General features: G+C 44.0%; 1 protein-coding gene across 6 annotated transcripts in view; it reads right to left on the bottom strand.

The window, feature by feature from the left end:
• PRR5L (proline rich 5 like) overlaps nt 1–21266 on the bottom strand; it is an 86546-nt gene extending 65280 nt beyond the window's left edge. For 3 of the 6 annotated variants that reach the window (XM_073347993.2, XM_073347999.2, XM_073348000.2), the window contains exon 1: nt 6345–7624. The gene's annotated coding sequence lies outside the window, so the exon portion shown is untranslated. Of the gene's footprint in view, nt 1–6153; nt 6195–6344; nt 7631–19725 lie in introns of those variants that run through there. The other 3 variants (XM_073347995.2, XM_073348001.2, XM_073347998.2) reach the window with 3 other exon arrangements.
• Nucleotides 21267–24347: the final 3081 nt, after the last annotated feature.

Raw genomic sequence — 24347 nt, 5'->3', positions numbered from 1 at the left:
AAAGGATAATGGCCTACCGCTAAGGGGTTTAACTTTACATGGAACTTTAACTCAAATGCTAGAGGTCTATGCTGAAGGTCTTCACTTCAAACCTTGCTGAAAACCCATAGAGGGAACTGTTTTATACCTTGTCTCCGCGTGAATTTTACCGGGAGATAGCTAACTCCAGCTATTCCCTGCAAAATCACACTTTTTTTTTGGCCGTGAAGACATAGGGCTTGTCTACACTTCAAATGTGACACAGCTGCAGCGCTGCAGTTGTGCCACGGTAGCACGTCACTGTAGATACTCTCCACACTAACGGGAGGTGTTCTCCTGTCGGCGTACGAATCCTCCTCCCTGAAAGGTGGTCGCTAGATCAACGGAAGAATTCTGCTCTCAATCTAGTGCTGTCTATACCAGGGGTTAGGTCAGCATAGCTATGTCTCTCCAGAGGGTGGATTTTTCATGCACCACGAGTAAGCAACAACACTTTCTAGTGTAGACAGGACCTACATGTTTTGCATGACTGGGGTCTTGGCCGGCCTGAGGAATAACTAGCACATTTACGTATTCAAAGTCAAAAACCAACATGAACTTTCAACTGCTGTATCCTGTTTTCAGTCTCTCTCCAATGATACCAGTAACATCTGCAGCAAAACTCCAGGAAGCATGTAAATGTATTCATTCTGACAAAGCGTACTGTCCTAGCCACACAGAACAGTTTGTGAAGATTAGAAGAGCTTTGCTCTGCCTATGGAGAAATCTGGCAACATGATATTTTTTAAAAAGAAAAAGAAAAATGTAGCTGCTCAACATATCAACTGCTCACATTCAATTAAAACAAATCCCACATCACAGGTTAAAGCACGCAAGCCATGTCAGGTTAAATTTAATGACATTTTATTGCCCATGAGATGCTAATTAGAGCAAATGCAAGATCTCTTTAGACATGACTTAGTCCAATTTAAATAAACACAAATCTTTTAGGTCCATCCATACAATAAGTAGAAGTGATCTGGCAAAATTAAACCTTTTCTGCACTGGACACTTCCTTAACATTTCCCACCTTTGCAGCTCCACTGGTAGTAACAACAGTGGGAGAACCTGAACAGACCAGCCACCGGTGTTTTCACCATCTGTTTATCCCTGGGTTAGAAAATGTGGCCATTGAGAACCCCAGTGGCTGTACAAGCCCTGTTTACAGAACAACCCTCCCTACGGCTTTTCAACAGGGGTTGTTTGAAGTGAAGACTTTCAACACAGACCTCTACCATCTGAACTAAAGATAACCTCTCAGCTTGCATCAGTAGTAGACTGTTATCCTCCATTAGACAAACACTAAAACAGGATCACAGCACATGTCTGCTTAGTGTGTAAAATCTACACTTGCACTCTCACCAGTGGTAAATGTTAAGACAATACATCTAGTGTAGACAACACCACCATACTTATGTGGTTAACAGCACTGTCAACCCTAAATGTTCAAAAATCATGAGTCAAGCCCCCCAAGAATCATGTGACTGACTTAAAAACCAAAAGGTTTTAAAAAATTAATCGATTTTGAGTTCTATTACTTGAGTCTGGTTTCGGAGCCTGTGAGATAGACTTGGTTCTTGTTTTCAAATTGTTGTTCCTTACAACTATAGGAGCTAGAAACTTTTTTTTTTTTTTTTAATGGAAGCTGAGGGTCCCTGGAAGCTGGGACTTCAAGAAAAACACCCAATATTGTGAGTGATGGCAACACAGCTTTTTATTACTGGGCCCTTCAGTTTTGAAAATAAACCTTGTGAGTCTTGGAACTCATCTGAACTGACATTGTATAATCCATTAATTGGTTACACAAAACTGTTTAAAGGAGCCTTTATCTTGAAGGGTGGGTGCAATTATGATACCCATGCTAGCTGTCAACTACACTGTAAATAGCCACATTCCAGTTCTTTATTTGCTTTTACAGAGCGATAGAAGGTTTTCTAATGGGCTTTGTTGACTGTTGATGTACCAACAGTTCTTTTAAGAATTCCACCACAGTGTCCCAAGTTAAACCATTTTGAACTGAAAGTTTTCATAATTGATGGGCAGAAGACTAGGAATACAGGGCTTGCCATACTGGATCAAATCCATCTAGCCGAGTGTCTTGTCTCTGACAGTGGCCAGAACCAGCCACTTCAAACAAAGGTGCCAGAAACTCCCACACTGTACAATTATGGAATAATCTGCCTCTGGGGAAGTTTCTTCCTAACCCCATCAATTAGTGATTGGCTTGTAACCTGAACATACCGCAAACGCATCATTGCCTAGCTATATACACATCTAGTCCCTTTTTCAATCCTACTAAAATCTTGGTGGCAATGACATCCTGTGACAGTGAGTGACACATGTTAATTATGGGTTGTGTAACAAAAAAGCATTACGTCTGAAGTCCCCTTTTTCTTGTATTATGAGAAAGTAAATGGGAGAACCTGATTTATCTTCTTCATATAAAATATAGTACCCTAGACTTCTTCACACAGTGCACAGTCAACCTGTGGAACTCCTTGCCTGAGGAGGTTGTTAAGGCTTGGACTATAACAGGGTTTAAAAGAGAACTAGATACATTCATGGAGGTTAAGTCCATTAATGGCTATTGGGCAGGATGGGTAAGGAATGGTGTCCCTAGCCTCTGTTTGTCAGAGGGTGGCGATGGATGGCAGGAGAGAGATCACTTGATCATTACCTGTTAGGCTCACTCCTTCTGGGGCACCTGGCATTGGCCACTGTCGGCAGACAGAATACTGGCCTGGGTGGACCTTTGGTCTGACCCAGTATGGCCGCTCTTATGTTCTTAGACACATTCAATGGGAGAAGAAATTATGAATACCTTTCTAAGAGTCGTGCTACAGCTCAATCAGAAGCTATGGGTTTGATGCAGGAATTACTGGGTGAGGTTCTATGGCTTGCATTATGCAAGAGGTCAGACTAGATAATAATGGTCTTAGAACTTATGAATGGTGTTAATCAGGGAAACTGAGCCCAAACACTATGAATAAAAGTGCTTTTAGATATTCTACCTTACTGGATTAAAAGAAATAAAGATCTAATTAAATCTCTATTTCCATCTCAAAATCTACTGCCATATTTTAGATCCTCAAATGTACATACCATACGATGTATAATGGAAGAGCTGGCATGTGGCTGCACATACCACTGGACTCTAATGGAAATGAATTAAAATCATGGAACTGTGTGCCCTGTTGCCCTACACTGCGACAGCTAATGGAGATTTTCGTTTAGTTCACATAATAGGGTCCTGTGCTCACAAAGCAGAAGATCATAGTTCTATCCCTGCTGTTATTGAGGTTCCAAGCAGCCAGGAGAAGCAACATAGCGACAACCAGGAATGCATCCGATGAAGTGAGCTATAGCTCACGAAAGCTTATGCTCAAATAAATTTGTTAGTCTCTAGGGTGCCACAAGTCCTCCTTTTCTTTTTGCGAATACAGACTAACACCGCTGCTACTCTGAAACCAACCATGAAATTGTAAGTGACCAGGGATTTGTTAAATATTTATTACCGGGATCCTTACAGTTATTGTCCAAGATATACTTTGCTCCAGACATCCAGGATAACATTGTGGTGAGGGTAATAAAACAGGGAAAATATATGCTTGTTTGTTATGGGGAAAACCCAAACATTTGACATTTTACATAGTTCCCTCCTAATAAAAAGGAACAATAAAACTATATTAACGTCTGAAAAATATGTTTCACCACACAAGCATTTTAATAGTCTCATACAAATGAGCCTATAAAAACTTCACCTGGAATCCTCATTTACAGTAGTCAGGACAGGAAATGGGTAAGATTTCCCTAGCCCCAGCACACTAATTTTAAGAAGGCCAAGCTATTCCTTCTGATTTTAAATGGCAGATGCAATAAGTAAAGACAAGCACATGGCTCATCCGAAAGAGGTAGGACAAAAGAAAAGTCTGGGGTGGAAGAAGAGATGAAAAAGAGATCCAGCCCCTAAAACCTGCCACCAACACTACCCCAAAAGGGGGCTTTAATACACAAAATCAAGGCACTAGAAAAACTCAATGGTTTGGGGAAGAGAGAAATAAATTAATGAGGTTTTCAAAACTGAGCCCATGTCACTTTTCAGGTGACATAGAAGGTTTAAGGAAGGTTTAACCACCTTGTCCTGGGGAAATTCCAGCACAGGTAAATGCATTCTGCTTAACTAAATTCCCCCTGCCAAAACACTTGGATAAAAGTATTTCTTCCTGACAGTCCCAAACAATTTCAATGGCCTATTGTTCTTGTGTACTCCTTTAAATGACTGGTGCATTCCACCCCAGAGATGGCTGCACTGACATGTTGTGGAACAAATTCTGCTCACATAGAAGTCAGTAACACTGTCTGTATTATGAGAAGTTTCCCACTACTGATGACAGGTACAGCTGAATTGGTGTTGAAATGGTTTAACTGCAACTGCAGACCAGGACAGATTATGTTCAGCGCTGCACCGACTGCTCACACACATTGTCAGTCACAGGTCATTTTTGTACATAGACAAGGCTAATGAAGTTACTCACATGGGTAAAGAGAGCAGAATTTGACTTATATTTGTAAAGCTATTAGAATGTCTGGGGATTTTTAGGGAAAAATCTTGAATAAATATTAGAACAATGAAGACATGAAACTAACCAAGAAGTAGTTTATACCACTGTGGCCTATGATAAAGTTTCTCTGTGGCTTCTATGATAGGAAAAGAAAGATTATGGATCAATTTCTGTGCTGAATTTATGCAACCTAGCTGAAGTCATAACTGACTATATACTCTAAACATACACACACACACTGTAAACAGATATTATGTGTTGAACCACAGACACTGGTGAGTTTAGCATAACTGAAACCTTTCATACCACAGAATTATAGTGTTGTCTACAACTATGCTCAGAATTTGTTGCTGACAAACAAAAATGCACAAAATCCAGGGACAGGGCTCATATGATTAGAAGACCAGCAAAAATAAATAAATAATAAAAAGTATAGGCAGTTATAAACTGCATCACCCCCAAAACCTGCATTATGTACATTTACATTTCTGCCCAGCCCAGGCAAGTGACAAGAGTTGCAAGTGCTGGGACATTTCAGAGAACTGGGGAAAGAAGGATGTTGGGATTCTTTCCACTAATAGGAACTCTGGTGAAAATATTAACATTTTGTCTATTAAAAACAGCCAGTTACAAAAATTTCCCAGTGCACAGAGACCCTGAGCAATTATTAGGGAAGAAGAAAGGTTCCACTTTCATTCACAAAACAGCCAGACAAATGAACTTCACACAAGTACTGAGAAAAGATGGGAGGGAGGGGGTGTTAAAGAGGATGGATCTCTCTTCTCTGCCTTTTAGGACAAAAAGAAAAGGAGGACTTGTGGCACCTTAGAGACTAACAAATGTATTTGAGCGTAAGCTTTCATGGGCTAAAACCCACTTCATCGGATGCATGCAGTGAAAAATACAGTAGGAAGATTTTATATATATACATATACACACACATATATACACACACACACACACATATATACACATATACACACACAGAGAGAGAACATGAAAAAATGGATGTTGCCATACCAACTATAACAAGCTAATCAGTTTAGGTGAGCTATTACCAGCAGCAGAAAAAAACAAACAACTTTTGTAGTGATAATCAGGCTTTCTGCCAGTTACATGGCTGCAGTCTCTTTGAAACAGGCTACATTATAATTAAATTCATTTAGCAAACCGAAAAAGCCAGAGAAAAATTTCTTTTTCCCACCCCCAATTTCAGAATTACTGTATCTCCTGAGGGGAAGGGATAGAGTGAGGCATTTTGTTTTCAAGATGACTCACTCTTCAAAGACATCAAAAGCCCGGAGATTCTATTTTTATTTGTTTATGTTAATGGGAACCTTGCTCATTTTTTGTTTTGTTTTGAATCAAGCAGGCTCTCGCTGTCAGTGCATCCCATGCCTCAGTAATCATTAACAAATGGACAAAAACAACCCAACCAGTTGAAAGTGTCAGCCTAAAATATAAAGCACATGGCTCTTATAGCAGGTCAGACACAACCCAAACTTCTCTTCTGCAAACTCTCTCAAGATAAACATCTTGTTAACACACCAGAGACCGTTTTAACTGCAACAACCTTGCGATTATCTCCTGTTCAAGCAAGACAAACGCTGACACTGTGATCCGAAATCCACGATTGCCATTTGCTGCTGTAGCTCCTCAGAGATCTCCCCTCCTCTCTTTGCATTACGCTGAATTACAATGCATTCCCCCACCACCTTAGATTGCCAGTGTAAAGACAAAAATGAAAGTGTATTTTACACTCACCCCCTTTTTATGTTAAGTTAGGGCTGCATCGCGGCTTTTGGAGAAGGAAATAAGAGATGACCGCTGCTAGAAATGTTTCAGCTCTCTCCTGAGACTTTTCACATCAGGGAGTGAAGGAGTTTCTATTTTATCCGCCGCGATCTGGCCAATGCCACTTAGAATTTTACAACTTGCCGGCTCCGGTCCAGTTTTTATTTTTACAATGTGCCTTTTGCTGGCTCCTCCCAGGAGAGACAAATGGGGGAGAGGGGAAAGTCCAGGGAATCCCCTGGAGGAAGTGTGCCGCTGCTCTCTCTCTGCTTTGGAGGCTTGCTTGAACTGTTAGTCAGTTTCCAGCTCCTGGGGAAAGAAGAAAAGTCCGCTCAGCTTCTATTCAACTATTTCAGGAAGTTTAAGTTCTTTGGCCTTGAAAGAAAAAGAAGAGAGAGAAAAAGATGCAACAGTTTCACATGCCTCTTCCTGCTGGAGCACCTCTGCCTCCGGCACAGCTAATGCTAAACATTCAAGTGTAACAAAGCCGAGCAGAGGAAACTTGAAGGGGAGGGAGGGAACCATAGATTTGAATGAGGGGCACCGTGCACGGGATGTCTGAGTCTGCACAGTTAAAGCCCACCCTTAACAGCGCCTGCCTGGCCTGCCAAGGAGCTGGTCACTGACTTTGTGTTGCTAAATACAAACAGTTTTGAAATGCTGCATTTAATTGGCAGCAATGTGCTGAAATCGCATCCAGCCTCCGGTGGGAGTTTAGATAAGCAGAGCACGCCGCGAGGGGGAAACTGAAAGGCAAAATATTATGGCTTGGTGACTTTAAGAGGGGGGCAGGAGGCGGTTCCTTATTAATATGATCAGATCTTGGATGCTTTCAACAGAACAACGAATTTCACTTCAAAAATAGCGCTTCTCTCCCAGCTTTCCGCGGAGTCCGCTTTTGAGAGCCTGGCAGGGTCTGAGCCCAAATGGCGAGCACACCCAGGGGGAAGGCGAGCAGGAATTCGCCGGGGACACGAATTACGGAGAGAGATGGAGCCACTGCGGCTCCTCTGGGACATTGCTCAGCTGGACAGCCTCCGAAATGGAAAGCCAGCGCGCGATAGGTGGGTTGGGTTGTTTTCCAGCTTTCTCTGCGGTTTTCTGGTGGCGGCCGGTTTCCCCGCAGTTTGTTCTGCTTAGCGGTAGTGCTCCTCAGTCGGTCCTGGGCAGGGCGCCGCTGAAACGCTGCTCACGTGCAGCAGCCGGAGTCCGGCAGCGCCTCCGAAACGCCACAGCCCCCCGACCCTGCAAACACACGCAGGAGTCGCTGTTCCGCGCAGAAACAGTCCCACGGGGTTCGGTGGAGCCACCCAGGCGATTCAGGTGCCCCGCGTGCTTACGTGTTTGCAGGACCAAGCCCAAAGTTTGTCAAACAAACAAACAAAGCCACATGCACAACGCCTCCCTTTCTTGCTAACACATTAGGAGAGTTCTGCTTCTGTTAACTAAGCTGTGTACCTGAGCTGCACACTTGTGACCAACACACTGGATGTTGGGACTACTGCCTTTAGTGCCTTCTCTTCCCAACTGTGCAGCTGACCTGAGCCCTGAGCCTGCAATGGGCTAAGCTAGCAGGGGCCCAGTGCACAAATGTCCATGCCACCTGCATCCTTGGGGCCATTGACTTCAGGAATGGGCTTCTAATAGCTCTATGAAAAGGAGGACTTGTGGCACCTCAGAGACTAACAAAGCTTGTGCTCAAATAAATGGGTTAGTCTCTAAGGTGCCACAAGTCCTCCTTTCCTTTTTGCGAATACAGACTAACACGGCTGCTACTCTGAAACCTAAATTCATTTGAGCATAAGCTTTCCTGAGCTACAGCTCACTTCATCGGATGCATTAGTCTCTAAGGTGCCACAAGTCCTCCTTTTCTTTTTGGGAATACAGACTAACAGGGCTGCTACTTAGAATCATAGAATACCAAGGTTGGAAGGGACCTCAGGAGGGCATCTAGTCCAACCCCCTGCTCAAAGCAGGACCAATCCCCAATTTTTGCCCCAGATCCCAAATGGCCCCCTCAAGGATTGAATTTACAACCCTGGGTTTAGCAGGCCAATGCTTAAACCACTGAGCTGTCCCTCCCCCTTAAACTGTCATAATAGCTCTATGCCTCGGTTTTACCTATAAAAAGGTATCATTAATGCCTCTCTCACAGGAGTGTTGTGAGTCTAACTTAATGCCCATCAAGATCTTTAAATAAGTGGTGCTAAATATGTGTAACAAATTAATGTAACCCACATTTCTGTACCTTAGAGACAAATCAGAGTGTACAGCTAAAATCATGTAGCTGTATTTTTCCCTCTAAGGAGCCTCACTGTTATTCTATAGGCTCGCATTCTCAAACTTTAGCAACCCGAGGACCTCCATTTTGATTTTTTTAAAAATGTGTGGACCCCCAAGTTCCCCACTCAGTCCCAGGCCCCACCCTGACTCTACCCCTTCCCCCAAGGCCCCACCCCACCTCTTCCCGACCTGCTCTACTCCTGCCCCTCCTTTTCCCCACCTCTTTCCACCCCCTCCTCCCTCACCCTCCCAGTGCCTCCTGCATGCCAAGGAGGGGGAGGAGTTGATCAGTGGGGCCTATGGACCACCTGGAGTACCTTCATGAACCCCAGTTTGAGAAACGCTGCTATAGGCTATATAAACAGGATGTATTACTACTGAATAAGTGCCTAAAAGTTCCAATCAGGCTGAACAAAGGACATGTTCCCCTGTGTTCCTGCCCCGAAAAAAACATGTGACATACAAAGACACAGTTTTTATATATCAGTATACTTGTTAACTATTCCAAGTAGATAAAGTGTCACTTATTCCTCATCTGCCCTTTAACCAAGCCAAAATTAATGAATTTCCTATCAGTTGTCATGGCAGAAATGGGTTCTGAGGGATTTGAAGGAGGGGAGTGTAGTAAATTTCAATGGGGTGCTAACTCCAAGATCCACTTCTCAAGGGAGTTCCTGCCAACCCCATCCCAGCAGGGGACACTGTGTGTGTCAGGAGGAGAAAAGTGAGGTGATCCTACTCCACCCACCAAAGCAGATACACTGTGTTAAGGACTGAGGACACCCTCTGCTGCCAGCTCTGCCTCTCTGGAGGAGAGGGGGTCGAAGAGAGTCCCTGCTGCCACTCCTGGGGAGGAAAAGGGCCCCATTACTGCTGTCCAGGCCTCTCCAGGAAAGGTGGGAGGGCACCCTATGACTTCCATTACAAGTTGGGGGTGGGGCCAAAAGGGACCCCTTTGTCATGGTGTGCTTGGGACCCGCAATTGACTTAATCCAGTCCCGGCTGCCTAACTTTGTTAGTGGAGTAGAGGCAGTGAGATGGCCATGTGATATGAGACAAGAAGGGAGGGTTAGAGATGTGAAGGACCTTGAAGGGGAGGACAGGAAATGTACACTTAATAGGGTGTCAGGGAGAGCCAGTGGAAGGATTCAAAGAGCGAGGTGCTGTGGTCAGATTAACGGGCAAGGAAGGTGATTTTAACAGCTTCATTTTGCCTTTCAGTCATGAAAAATTTCAGAGTAGCAGCCGTGTTAGTCTGTATTCACAAAAAGAAAAGGAGTACTTGTGGCATCTTAGAGACAAATAAATTGGTTAGTCTCTAAGGTGCCACTAGTATTCCTTTTCTTCTAGTCATGAAAAAGTACAGGAAGATTGATCCTGATGGAAACTCCTTACACCACTCAGAAAAGCAATCATCTAAAAAACGACAATACTTAGCACCTGATCAAACAGCATAGTACAAACAGACTGTGGGACAGAGGAGTTTACTCCCTATAGGGTCCGATTAAAGCATCATTAAAAGAATTGAAGAACACTGCAAATCAGCATCACCAAAGATGTTATCACAGCCATTTACATATTGAACAGCTATGCACGAAATTGCTGCAGAAATTTTTGCTTGGGTTTTTTTTACCACACATCCTCCCCACAGCGAGATTGCTATAGGACTGCAGCCCTCTCCCACTCAGATGTCCTGCTCTCACACATGCTGTTCTAAAGAGGGCAAAACCACAAGAGGTGTCACTAAAAAACATGACCTTTTATTGGTTTGGCTTATAATATATTTTATATTTTCAGTCGGGTGAAAGATTGAATCCATGTGGATGCAGCACACTGTGTAACTTTATCATGGATATTTGATCCTACCTGTTTTCTGTAATACACGCTTCCCAGAAGTTAGACCACACTGTCGCTCTGCCTACAGAGCTAATAGCTAGAGAGCATGAATAAGGAGTCAGGAATTCTGAATATTGTTCCTGGCTCAGACACTGATTTGCTGTGTGACCTTGTGCAAATCATATCACCACTTTATGCCTCAGTTACTCACCTCTTAGATATATGTAACAATACTTACTGCTGCTTAAAGGTGATTTCTGGCAAAAGGGAGAAGTGGTGTTCAACTCCTAAGAGCCCTCTGAAAGGGTTGACTGTGATTGTGCATGCAAAGAGCATTATCCTGTTAGCTTGGCAAGTCAAAACTCTAGTACAAAATGTGATTCAGGAAACAAAATGTGATTCCACATGGAAAAGTGTGGCGGTATTACAGATTCTCTGAATCACAGATATTCAGGGGGAGGGAGGATTCTGAGAAGTGGTAATGCTGAACACAACCTAAAGTAGCTGGAGAGTGGACAGGGCATTAGACATGATTCTGATGTGAGATGACAGCAAAAAGACCTATGCAATTTTGAGCTGCATAAGTCACAGAGACAGAGATAATGGTACTTGTGGCACCTTAGAGACTAACAAATTTATTAGAGCATAAGCTTTCATGAGCTACAGCTCACTTCATCGGATGCATACAGTGGAAAATACAGTGGGGAGATTTTATATACACAGAGAACATGAAACAATGGGTGTTACCATACAATCTGTAACAAGAGTGATCAGGAAAGGTGAGCTATTACCAGCAGGAGAGGGGGAGGTGTGGGGGGACCTTTAGTAGTGATAATCAAGGTGGGCCATTTCCAGCAGTTTACAAGAACAGTAGGAGGAGAAATAAACAAGGGGAAATAGTTTTACTTTGTGTAATGACTGGGAGTGGAGCTCTCCTGCTGGTAATAGCTCACCTTTCCTGATCACTCTTGTTACAGTCTGTATGGTAGGTTTCAGAGTAACAGCCGTCTTAATCTGTATGGTAACACCCATTGTTTCATGTTCTCTCTGTATATAAAATCTCCCCACTATATTTTCCACTGAATGCATCCGATGAAGTGAGCTGTAGCTCACGAAAGCTTATGCTCTAATAAATGTGTTAGTCTCGAAGGTGTCACAAGTACTCCTTTTCCTTTTGTGGATACAGACTAACACGGCTGCTACTCTGAAACCAGAGATAATGGTGCCTTTCTGTATAGCCTGTATAGCCTGGTGCAAACAGATCTGAAACACTGCATTCAATTCTAGGCACCCCATTATCAGAAAGCATGGGGTTGCTCATAGAACAGCAACAAAAATTATCAAGGTTTTGGAGACTCTGCCCAATGAGTAAAGACCTAAGATCTGAATGTGCCAAGGTGTGCTAGGGGGACAAGATAAGAGTCTACAACTATCTGAGGTGTAAAACACCAAGGAGAAAGGAAGACTATTTAGGGAGGCACAAGGGTGTATAATTAGGAGTAATGGTATAAGGGACTGAAATTAAGCAAAATAAAATGTAGGATGAGTACCATTAAAAGTCTTTTGGCTATGAAATCTGTTACGCTGTAGAATAGTCACTCTGAAAGCCCTATTGCTTGGGACAATTAAAATGAGATTGAGCATAACGCTAGTGTATCTAGGCAAATTCTGCATTGGTTGATGGTGTGTGTGGGCTAACCGATCTTACGTTGAGGGATTTTCCATCTCTAACTCCTGTGGTTCTAAGGCTTTCTCCACTTTAGGACACTGTTTGGCATGTCTGAAGCAAACCTGTAAGAGATAAGGCAAATAGACTAGCCCTCTGGGAGGGAAAATCTAAAGAGAGAAAAGGACTAAAGAAGTGTTTGTGTACAATATTCTACAGTTACACCAGAAATCATAGTAAAAAGAAAAAAGCCAATGCAACGCACTGTCCTCATGCAGACCTTTGCTGGAAATGATACTGTAAAGCTAAGAGAAAATGAGGACTTGTGGCACCTTAGAGACTAACAAATTTATTTGAACGTAAGCTTTGGTGAGCTACAGATCACTTCATCAGATTAAGGTGCCACAAGTACTCCTTTTCTTTTTGCGAATACAGACTAACACGGCTGCTACTCTGAAACCTGTAAAGCTAAGAACATGGACAAACATTCACAGCCACAAATTGTTCATTCTTTCCATTCAGCAGCACAAGACACCATGTAATATCAAATCACAGTAAACTGGGAATTCCCATGAGATAGTGTGAGGAAGGGACCTACAATATTAAATTAGACTATGAAACGAAACTCATTGCCACAGAAAGTTGTTGGGAAGTTAGCAAGATTCAGAAAAGGACTGGACATCTATATGTATAAGAAGAATATTCACAGTTACAATAGTTAATACTAACAATAATTTTGGAAGGGATATTAAACCTCATGCTTCAGAGCTTCTTTAACTAATAGAGATCAGGATGAGATCTACTGTAGGAAGCAGATTAAGCCACATCAATCTACTGTGAGGTTCTTACATCTTCCTCTGAGGCATCTGGTGCTGCCACGGAAGGAGAGAAGACACTCGGATCTGGTCCAGTCTGGCTATTCCCGTTTCTATTCCAAAGGTGCTCCTGTAGTGGGGTATCTAGATTGTGGGGCAACATAAAGGAGAGCATTTCCCCTTCTGCTTCCCCAGGGCAAGAGAAGCCTGACCTGGGTCCACTTTTCTCTCAGAAGTGGAAAAGATGATTGGGCCATTTGTGAATTAAGGACAAGTTCATGGCACTTGGATACCAAACTGACAGGAGCAGGGCTGGCCCTAGACCAAATGATCTCTCTCTCTCTCACACACACACACCCCATTTGTTAAAACTTTTAATTACCTTAATTTTTATTGCATTTGTAGCCCATTTCACAACTTCAATGCACGAAATGCATGCTAGGATCTGTAAATCTGTAATTATTCATGCCATATATAAGCAAATAAAAAATTTTGTTTCCTCTAAGCTTATAGAAACTTTTTAATTTTAAGAATAACTGAAATGTATTAACATCAAGAAATTGAACTGTGCACCAACATTGGGTGGACCCAGTATTAAATAGCGTTAGAGTAGATGACAGCCTTAGAATGTTAACCCTAGTCTTTTAGTTAAAAAGGTCGTTTTTGTTGCCTTTGCCCTTCCAAACTGAAGCATAGCATCAGAGACTGGCCAATGGCATTTTCAAGTGATAAAATAGTGAGTATCACTTACCAGCCTCACAGTCAGATTTGTACCATTGTCTATAAAGATCCGACGAAATGAGCTGTAGCTCACGAAAGCTTATGCTCAAATAAATTTGTTAGTCCCTAAGGTGCCACAAGTCCTCCTGTTCTTTTTGTGAATACAGACTAACACGGCTGCTACTCTGAAACCTATAAGGATCTTGCATCTGATGGTGAAAACAGGAAGCATGTCCTTTGCAGTACTCTGAAGAGGATACTGAATCTAAAGAAGATGATGCTGCATCTGACACAACCGATTGAAGGAATGGCAACGACAAGGCATGAAGAAAGCTACTGGATTCAGTGCAAGGATCCAATATGAAACAATACCTCCTCCCACCCCACTGTCCTGCTGGTAATAGCTTATCTAAAGTGAGTGAATTTGTGTGGAGGGGTGGAGGGTGAGAAAACCTGGATTTGTGCTGGAAATGGCCCAACCTGATGATCACTTTAGATAAGCTATTACCAGCAGGACAGTGGGGTGGGAGGAGGTATTGTTTCATATTCTCTGTGTATATATAAAGTCTGCTGCAGTTTCCACGGTATGCATCCGATGAAGTGAGCTGTAGCTCACGAAAGCTCATGCTCAAATAAATTGGTTAGTCTCTAAGGTGCCACAAGTACTCCTTTTCTTTTTGCGAATACAGACTAACACGGCTGTTACTCTGAAACCTGTCATTCATTTCAGTTCATCCTTATATCTCACTGACTGACTGGTGATGCACTGCCACTTAAATACCCACAAGGGCACGGCTGACCACATTCTAGGAGGTTCAAGGAAAATGTAGTTCTCAGAAAGTCTGGAAGTTTTCACGAGATTCTACAAAGGCCCAGAACATTCTAGGAGATTAGTGAAAAATGGATCCACATACAAAATACCTGAAACATTTTACTTCAAATATTCTATGTTCCCTTTTGTTGCTAACAATAAAAAGAGCACCCCAATCCTGGCACCCCCCAAGCCCAGCACCCCAGGGGGTCATCTGGGTCAGCTGTCCCTAAATCCAGCCCTGGACAGGAGCTGCTCCATGTAGACATGCTTCTTTCAAGGCTGGGTTGCCATAGCTCCACTCCACACCAGACTGTAGAGCAAGAGCACAGAGACCCGTACCTTGTTCTAAGTGTGACTGCACCTACACAGGCCTTCTGTCCTCACTCTATGAGTGGCCCACCCCCATACACACACTGTCTCTTACCCACACTGTCCCATAAAAATGACATGTAGCATCCAAACTCTTCCCAGTGCCTCTTCATCAGTGGCTGATAATTGTTTACAGCGGCTCATAAAGCACTTATACCCAGGCCAGGCCCTAACACGATGATGTAAAGCAGAGGTTCTCAAACTGGGGTGGGGGAAGAGACACAGAATGTATTCTGGGGAGACATGAGAAGCTTTAGGAGGGGGAAAAAAAAAAACGTGCAGTGCACATTTTACCCATAGCAATGAATAACTGGCAGTGCTGATTCATCCAGACATATCAAGTCCTCAGATGGTACTGTGCATTTTGACAGATTTCTGTTTAGCTCGCAGAGCATTATACAAAAGTCGTTGCCATCTGTACATTAATCCGTTTGCTACGACACAGTATGCACATTTAATTTGGAAGCATTGACCACAATTGCAGTTTTGCTTTTGCTCTTATTACAATGGATCGTTGGCTCTGTTTGAACCAATGCCTTACCGTTTTTAATATTTAGTGAGAGTTGCAGCTTGATTTTTCTTTAACTGGAATATGAACGTGTATGGCAGGGGGGCATAAACTACAGACACAAAGAAAGGGGTGCGATCAAATAAGTTTGAGAACCACTGAAAAAGTGCCATCCCATCCTCTTTTCTTGTATCTTGCATATTTGGAAATGACACTATGGAGTTCTTGCCCTTTTGCACTTGATTTTTTTCTTTTTAATTTTTTTTCTTAATTTATCTTTTTAATTAATTCAGGGCTGATTAAAGGAGGCTCAAGAAAAGGCACACTCAACAGCTGTGCAGCCTTCCCCACTGTGTGCCCACCAATGTGCCTCGACCCAGACACAGAGGGATCACCTCTATGAGCAAGAGGGTTGTTTAGGATCCAGCCAAGGCGATGCTGCTCCACAGAGACTGCCAAGAGCCTACTGCAGCGGGGTGGTTTTTTGTGATGTAGACACCAGTCAACTAGCGACTGTACTGTGGCTTGTTAACTCGTTTCATAGATCAGCTCTCAGATGGCAAAAACTTTTGGTCACTACGTTTTGTCCATTCCTTTTAAAACGATATGAACCAATCAAGTGGTTTTGGATACAATATGAGACGAGTCTCCAGGGGAGCGGAACAAGTGACTCACTGGGAGCGGGATGACTCTGATAAGTGAATGAATGTCAAAGCACACTGGGTGTTATACAGAGTTCTTTAGAGAAGCCCCATCATTTAGGAACAGCTCTTAAGATACCTTCCCTTACTCACTCCATGCCTCACAGTGGTCATTTGCATTTCCCTTCACAAGTCTGCACAGGCCTTTCTGACCATGCAACGGCTGCTATGCTTTTGTGTGTGAAATGGATCTCTGTGTTCCTGAAATGCAAGCATATTGAACATGGTTATTTTGCCATTGGGGGTAGATTGCCATCATCTGGAACCCAAGACTTATTCATTGAAATTAGAAGAAGAAACCACTGGTCTTTGTTTAATGCTATTTTCAGGGCCCGTTGAGGCTGGCAAGGTGGTGAGGATATAGTGCACAGGCATGGTCGCCTCCCGAGCTGAGAAGCATGAAAACTTTGGTTTAGTCTGAGACAATAACAAATCGTGTGTCATACTGGAAATGATCACCGTGCCTCTGACGGATTTCTGTTCAGCGAGGAATGGGAGACAGCCATGAGCCTATCTGGGCTTCACACCACCAGCAGGGTGACTAGCAGACGCTCGTTTCCCACTCTAAGCAAGTTTCCCATTGTGTTATCTCCTTGCACAAGCAGCACAGCTTGCATCCCACCTTGACAAATTTGCCTTGCCTCGCAGAAATAATTAGGTCTTCTTTACCGGGAGGAAGCACAATAAAATGTGACCAGCTATCTGAAATTACCACCCCAACACTAGGATAAAGCATCCACTAGGTAAGTCAGAAACACAACTCCTGCTCCTTAGCTTAGGCGCTGCCTAAATTATGGTTGCTAACACCCGGTCAACTGCACCAGATTTAGCAGCATAGAAATTCTTGCCGATTAGCTAGCAGTGCCATTACTCCTTTCTGTCTTTCTGTAGTCACTTACAGCCTAACATGCACATACAGAACTGAGCACTGTGACTCAGGCACTCACATCTGTAAATCGGGCCCAAAGGGGCTCTGTGATTGCTACAGACATCCATAGCCACTGTACTTTTTGAAACTAAAAAGGAATTATGGTTGTACTTTCTCTAGTCTGCTCTTCAATGGTTTTCAGAACTCTCAACTCTTCCTCACCAGGGAGTGACTAGGATGAGAGAGAGGAAAACCTCAGCAGCTTAAGGCTTGTCTAACTGGGAAAACTGACCAGAGGAACTATAGCAATAATATTATACCACTATAGCTACACCAGTACAACTGCCCCCACGTGCACACATGAGAGTTTTTTTTCAGTATAGCTCATGTCACACTGGAAACAATTTAAACTGTACCAAAAAAGTAACTTTTATTCCAGAGCAGTGTGTCCACACAGGGAGTTACCGTTGTACCGCTACAGTGGTATAATTACACTGGTACAGTTCTGCTGGGCAATTTCCCCGTGTACACAAACCCTTTCTTGCAGAAGCTTTGAGAAAATAACCCACAGCGTTCTGAGGGAACGGATCCTAGGAGCTTGAATCCAAAGACATTCAGTATAATATACAACATGTTGCAAATTAAAGACCATATAATGATACATAAGCACAAAGGGGACAAAGTTAAGGTAAGGTGAGAGTTCATTCTCAGCTAAGTGTTTCCTGATAATTGTTGCATTCGCATAGGGGATTTTGGGTTGGATTTTGTGTTTGTTTGTTTTATGGAATTTCTTTGGTTTGGAGCAAAATGGAGAAGGAGGGAGGGAAATAATACTCAAAGAAACCACAAGATTAAAGTGGGTTGGGGAAGGAGTTACAGTGTGTGTACATATATATGGGGATTGGGAGGGCGTGCAGCATTTTAATGTACATATGTGTGAGGGGCCCTTGCACACCATATCCCCTTTATTAAAAAATCCTTACAAGCAACTGAAAATAGGGGAAAGCCCAGCACTTCCATCTCAGCCACTATGCTTCTTATCATTAAATATGTATAGTACGGGACTGGTCACAGCGGGACTGAGATCACAGTGCAGACATAGGAAAGAGAAAACCCTTGCCCTGAAGGGCTTTCAGTCTAAAGATGCAACCAGACCAAGGGTAGAAGACGAGGCTACAACATACAAACAAATGAATATGGTGAGGAATTAGTACAGCTTTAGTTAGCTACCTGTATCGGATTTTTTATAAAGGGAAAGAGGTAGGGAGGATGGATAGTAGGAAAAAGGAAAAGAGGAACAGGCACCACTTGTCACTTCCCTACCTGTTATCAGCAGGTTGGGTTCTGTAGGCATCATGGCAAAATGGACTCTTAAGGAGGGATTAATTGCTATTTAATTGTATGTGCTTTCTGAGCTGCGTATGTATAAGGGCTGGCCACATCAGCACTTTCTACTTACTGTGCAGGCCAGGTGAAATATTTTCAGATGTCTGTCCCTGTTATTTCTCTATCCTTGTTCTTTAAAACTTTGCAAAGTGAAGCCACCTTGCTGAGGGAAACTGTCATTCACAGGTTGGCACTGCAAAGCTCAGCCAATTTGGAGTTATCTGCATGGTGTCAAAAAGAGTCAGATTTTTTTTTTCCTTTTCCTTTTTTAAGTGGGGGAGAAGGGGAAAGGGCCTGGTCCCAAGCTGGTGTAAATCGTTGCAACTCCATTTACATCATTGAGCACAAAAGCCAGTGGAGCTACACTGATTTACACCAGCTCTGGATCTGGCCCACCATGTCTCTTCCCTGTACAGTAATTCCTCACTTAAAGTCATCCCGGTCAATGGTGTTTCGTTGTTACGTTGCTGATCAATTAGAGAACATGCTCGTTTAAAGTTGCTCAGTGCTCCCTTATAACGTTGTTTGGCAGTCGCCTGCTTTATCCACTGCTTGCAGGAAGAGCAGCCCGTTGGAGCTAGCTGATGGGGGCTTGGAATCGGGGTGGGCCAGCAGCCCCCCATCAGCTCCCCTAAGTTCCCGGTGCCGCCCTGCAGGCTTATCAATTGCGGGGCAGTTCAGCTGTCCCTCCCCCCACAGACATGTGCTGCTCCTGCTCTCTGCCTTGGAGCTGCTCCCCAGAGCCTCCAGCTTGTTGTGCAAAGGGAGGGGGGGAAGAAGGGGACTAATGTCAGGGTGTCCCCCTGCTCCTGCCCCCTGCTTATCCCATCTCCATAGAGCCAGGGGGACGGGACACGAGAGGGCTCAGGATGGAGGGAGCTTGCTGGCAGCAGCTGCTGTCTCCCCTTGCTGATCTACTTAAAAAAGGCAATGTACTACTGCATACTTACAGGGGCAATGCACGTCCATCTCTCTCATACACGGTGTGTGCCTCTCTCTGCCATGCTGTCTCCCCTCCCTCCATTCATGCTGCCTTGTAGAGTGTGAGGCTACATTACCAACAATATGTTATGAGGGCTCAGCCGAGTGCTAGCAGTAAGGCATTCCTGAGAAATATCCCACCCACTTCCACCCTCTGACTTCACCACCTCCACCAAGCGTCACAATCATCATTGCTGTGTACAGTATTAAATTGTTTGTTTAAAACTTATACTGTGTGTATATATATTATAGACTTTTGTCCGGTGAAAAAAAATTTCTCTGGAATCTAACCCTCCCTATTTACATTAATTCTTATGGGGAAATTAGATTTGCTTAACACCGTTTCACTTAAAGTCACATTTTTCAGGAACATAACTACAATGTTAAGCGAGGAGTTACTGTACCTCATACTCACACTTGTATCTCAAAAACAATTGAAAAGATCTTCCTCAAACTTTTCTTTCAGAAACACAAACACAAATCACAGAGGCAAGCATGGCAAATTCCAGCCCCAAAGGAGAATCTTTGAGAAAGGCAGGAGCAAGTGAAAATGGGACTTTGAACAAAAACAAACAAAATTTCAAGTTAACCACAGCTTTTTCTACTGGTGAAAGTGCCTATATATAGTTGTTCAGACAAGGAATGAAATTCTATAATATACATATTATTTTGTTCTTCCCTGAGCCTGGCAACAAGCAGGAAGAGGGAACTCAGATTATCAGATGATCCTAGGAAGAGGAGGAATGTCATAGCTGTTGCTGCATTTATTACCATTACAATAAGCCGCCATTGTTTACTGTATACAGAAGGACTGGCAGGCAAGGAGATGCTCAGTCTGGATAAATAAACAGAAAAGGCCAGCGTCCAAGTTTGAATGAACAATAGCCCCGGGGAGAATGCAAGCCACCTCTTTGACTGGACTTCCCTCCAGGAAACCAAGTCGTAATAAAGTCCTCCTGTATCCTGTCCCCTAGTCTAGGGGCACTGACTCAGTTCCAGCTTATCATACAGATCATATTTCCAGAAGTAGCTGAATACAGGCCGAAGAAAGCCCTAGCAAATGTTCAGGAGAGAACTATCCAGCACTGGCAGGGAGCAGAGCTGGCCTTAGTGTTTTGGGAGGACCTGTGAAACACTTTTTCTCCACCTCCATTCCCCTCAAACATAACTGACTCCTTTCTTTTATCCTCTGACTGCCCCCCAAAGTCCAGCCTGAAGAATTTGCTCCTCTGGCTCCTGTGCAGGAGACGCAGAGCAGGGGCTGCTTATATTGGAGTCTATTCCTATTAGCCAAGATTTGGGAAGTGTTTTGCAAGGGACTGTTGCCCAAATAGGTGGAATTCTACGTCCTCATCTGCAGGAGGGTTTATATATATTTTGCTAAATTTAGGACTTATAATGCTTTCCATTAACTTTTATAACCTCTCTGTGAGATAGGGATTATTGTCACTATTGTACTGGTGGGCAAACCAAGGCAGAAAGGTTAAGGTCTATGTTTTACAAGGTGTCCTCTGATTTTCAGTGGCCTTAGATTTTGGATGCTCAATCTGAGATGCTTGAGTTCTGATTGTCAGAATGCTTGCAGTTCCTGCTGACTGCAAACTAGATTTCTGGGTGTGCAATGCTTCTGAAAATGAGGCACATGTTGGACACCCAAAAACGGAGGCACCCACTTTTTAAAAATGTAGCTTTAAGTGAGTTGACCAAGAGGACAGGGAAAGTCAATGTCCAAGCCAAGGTCAGAACTCCCAGTTTCGCTGAGTCTCTCCCGGAATCAGGCTCTATCTCCCAGAGGCTACTGAAGCAAAACCAGGAGATTTTAGTCACTAAATGTCTGGCAGCGCAGCGGGGTTAAGGCAGGCCCCTTGCCTACCCTGGCTCCACGCCGCTCCCGGAAGCGGCTGGCACGTCCCTATGGCCCCTGGGGGTGGGGGTAGAGGGTCTCTGCACGCTGCCCCCGCCCTGAATGCTGACTCCGCAGCTCCCATTGGCCAGGAACTGTGGCCAATGGGAGCTGCGGTGGAGGTGCCTGTGGGCAGGGGCAGCATGCAAAGACCCCTTGTCCCTCCCGCCTAGGAGCTGCTGCCAGAGGGATGTGCTGGTGGCTTTCCGGAGCCTCCCTAGGAAAGCGCCACCCAGCCAGAACTTGCACCCCTCCTCCTGGACTCCAACCCACTGCCCCAGCCCAGAGCCTGCACCCCACACCCAAACTCCCTCCCAGAACCCTCACCCAACATCCCCTCGGACTAGGGCCGGATTAACTCTCCTGTGGGCCTGGGACAATTAGATTTTGTGGGGCCCCTGGGGTTTTGGAGTGGGGGAGTGGGGCAGAGGGTTGGGATGTGGGAGGGGGTGCAGTTCCAGCTGGGGGGAGTGGGCTCTGGGATGGGGCCAGGGATAGGACAGGGGGTTAGGGTGCAGCAGGAGGTTTGGGGAGCAGGTTCTGGGAGGGAGTTTGGGTGCGGAAGGGGGCTCCATGTTGGGATAGGGTATTGGGGTGTGGGATGGGGTGCAGGCTCCGGCGAGGAGGCGCTTATCTCGGGCAGCTCCTGGTCAGCGGCGCAGCAGGGCTAAGGCAGGATCTGCTCCCCGAGGTGGCTAGGATGTCTGGCCCCTAGGCAGAGGGCCAGGCCGCTCTGCATGGTGCCCACAAACACCACCCCCACAGCTCCCATTGGCTGCAGTACCCGGCCAATCGGCGCTGCGGAGCCTGCGCTGGGGGTGAGGGCAGCACGCAGAGATTCCCTGAAAGTCCCTGGCCTAGGGGCTGCAGGGGCACACCGTGAAGTCGGCACTCAAGGCTCCAACCAGTGCGGGGGCGCCAAGGGACCAGTGTCCTGCGGGCTCCCCTTAGCCCGAGGCCCTGGGTTGCAGCCCCTAAAGCCCTGCATTAATCCAGCCCTCCCTCCTGCACCCCAACCCCATGACCTAGCCTGGTGAAAGTAAGTGAGGGTGGGGGGGAGTAAGCAACGGAGGGAGGGGGGATGGAGTGAACAGGGGGTGAGGCCTCGGAGAAAGGGCAGGGCAAGGGTGTTTGGGTTTGTGCGATTAGACAGTTGGCAACCCTAGTCAGAACACAGGAATCCCTTGTTCTCAGTCCCATGTCTAGTCCAGTAGCACATGCTGCAGCTGCCTTGGAAATCAGGATGGATGAAAGTTCTGTATGCCTTCATATCTTGTCCATATGCTACTGTAAAAAGAAACACATATAAGCATATTTATATTTGAAACTGTTTAGTTCACCATATTTATTATTATATGGGGACATGCACATTTGAAATCTATCTCTTTCAAGAAATAAGATGTACATACAGTCTTGTGGCAAAAAGAAGTGGCTATATTCTCACCTCCCTTAGTAGAAGTTGGAAATACACTATCCTTATTTTTACATTTCCTGTTCCAGGAAGGAAGGAATTTTTTTTAATTACAGACATTGCCTTCCAAAGTTGAATGAAACCAGAATTTCTGCTGATCCTTAAGGAATTATCTGAACTTCTGCTTTGGGTGGGGGGAAAGTGTCCTTTCATCAGTTGGTAAAAATGCCGCATATTTCTCTGTGCTTCACTAACAAACCACTTCCTCCATATACTGTTAATGTAACCTGTTAATGTAAACAAAGACCTTCCATTGACCAGCATGTCAAATCCTTATTTGTTCCTTTTGAAGTGCCATACAGGGAAAATATTAAAGTCAGGGTTCTCAAAGGTATTTAGGCTCCTAAGTTCCATTTTAAATCAATGGGAGGTAGGCACTTAAATACCTTTGAAGATCTGGGTCAATCTCACCAGCAACTTTCTCACTGCAGCCATTATTTCTCTCTAGGGGACTGTTTTTTGTGGTTTTTTTTTTTTTCAAATTATTTTAAGTAGGGGTTTTGAATCATCTGTTTCTCAATGAAATGTTACAAACGGGGTCTTGACTGCTTAAAGATCCTGTGACACCTTTGGTACAAATAGGGATTAAATGCTAAATTCTCCTTAGACAAGAGATTCTTCTTTGCTTCTTATCCAAAACTATTATATAGTAACTCTGTGTGCTTGTTAATCAGCTGATATGTTCCACTTTAGAAGTGGCTACATTTCAGTGATGGGTGAAGTGTTTATAAGTATATTTTATTAAATGCTTGGGGATCCCACATGATAAAAGGTATTTCAGTAATAGGTTTTCTTCACTGATATCACTTTAAATCGACCATATGTTTAGAGCAGTAATATGTCACACATCTGGGGTGCTGTATTAAAATGATTTAAATAAAAATCACAACTTGCCTTTGAGGTAAAGTATTGTCCCCATTTTATAGAGGGGAAAACTGAGGCAACAAGGGTACTGGCCTGCTTTTCAGAGTTTGATAGGAGCTGGATGTACTCAACTACTCTTAAAATCAGGCAATCAGTGATTTGTCCAAGATCAAACTATGGCAATACAAGTTTTAGAATTTTGGAGCTTCTGACAGTCAGTCCCAGGCTCAACCCACTGCTAGACAATACTACTTCCCTATATATTACAACTACAAAGCTATCAAGTGTAGATAGATGGCATGATGAAAACATGTATACCTGGGATCCCAACAACCTGGATCTGCAGTTTCGACTCAGCCTTAAGGTTTCTGTCGTTAGGCATTTCTCCTGCAGGACAAAAGTACTTGCACCTAAACACCTATCTGATGTAGGCTGTGTCCAAAGATACCGGAATAAACTCTGCCCACTGTAGTCAGTGACACAGAACTGATTTAACACAACAAATCTAGGTTCTTATTCATTGGAGGGTGAATGTTATGTTGTTAGGACTTGGGAAATACAATGAAGCCCATGCTGCAACACTGTGATGTTTGTATCATGGTATGATGAAGTTACATCACAACATTATATCACTTCATACTAACTCAACATCACCACATGATGCAGGCTGGGATGCTCCTTCGCAGCACTGCATCAAGAGATGCAGGATAAATTTGAGACTCCTCTAAGACAGACTCAAGATAATAAGGATAGTCTTGGATGTTTTGGAATGAGGATGAGGGATGGCT

The sequence above is a fragment of the Lepidochelys kempii genome, chromosome 6 (assembly GCF_965140285.1).
Source record: "Lepidochelys kempii isolate rLepKem1 chromosome 6, rLepKem1.hap1, whole genome shotgun sequence".
NCBI classification, from domain to species: domain Eukaryota; kingdom Metazoa; phylum Chordata; order Testudines; family Cheloniidae; genus Lepidochelys; species Lepidochelys kempii.
Note: the sequence above shows the minus strand (reverse complement) of the source record. Positions and strands in the feature narration are given on the sequence as shown.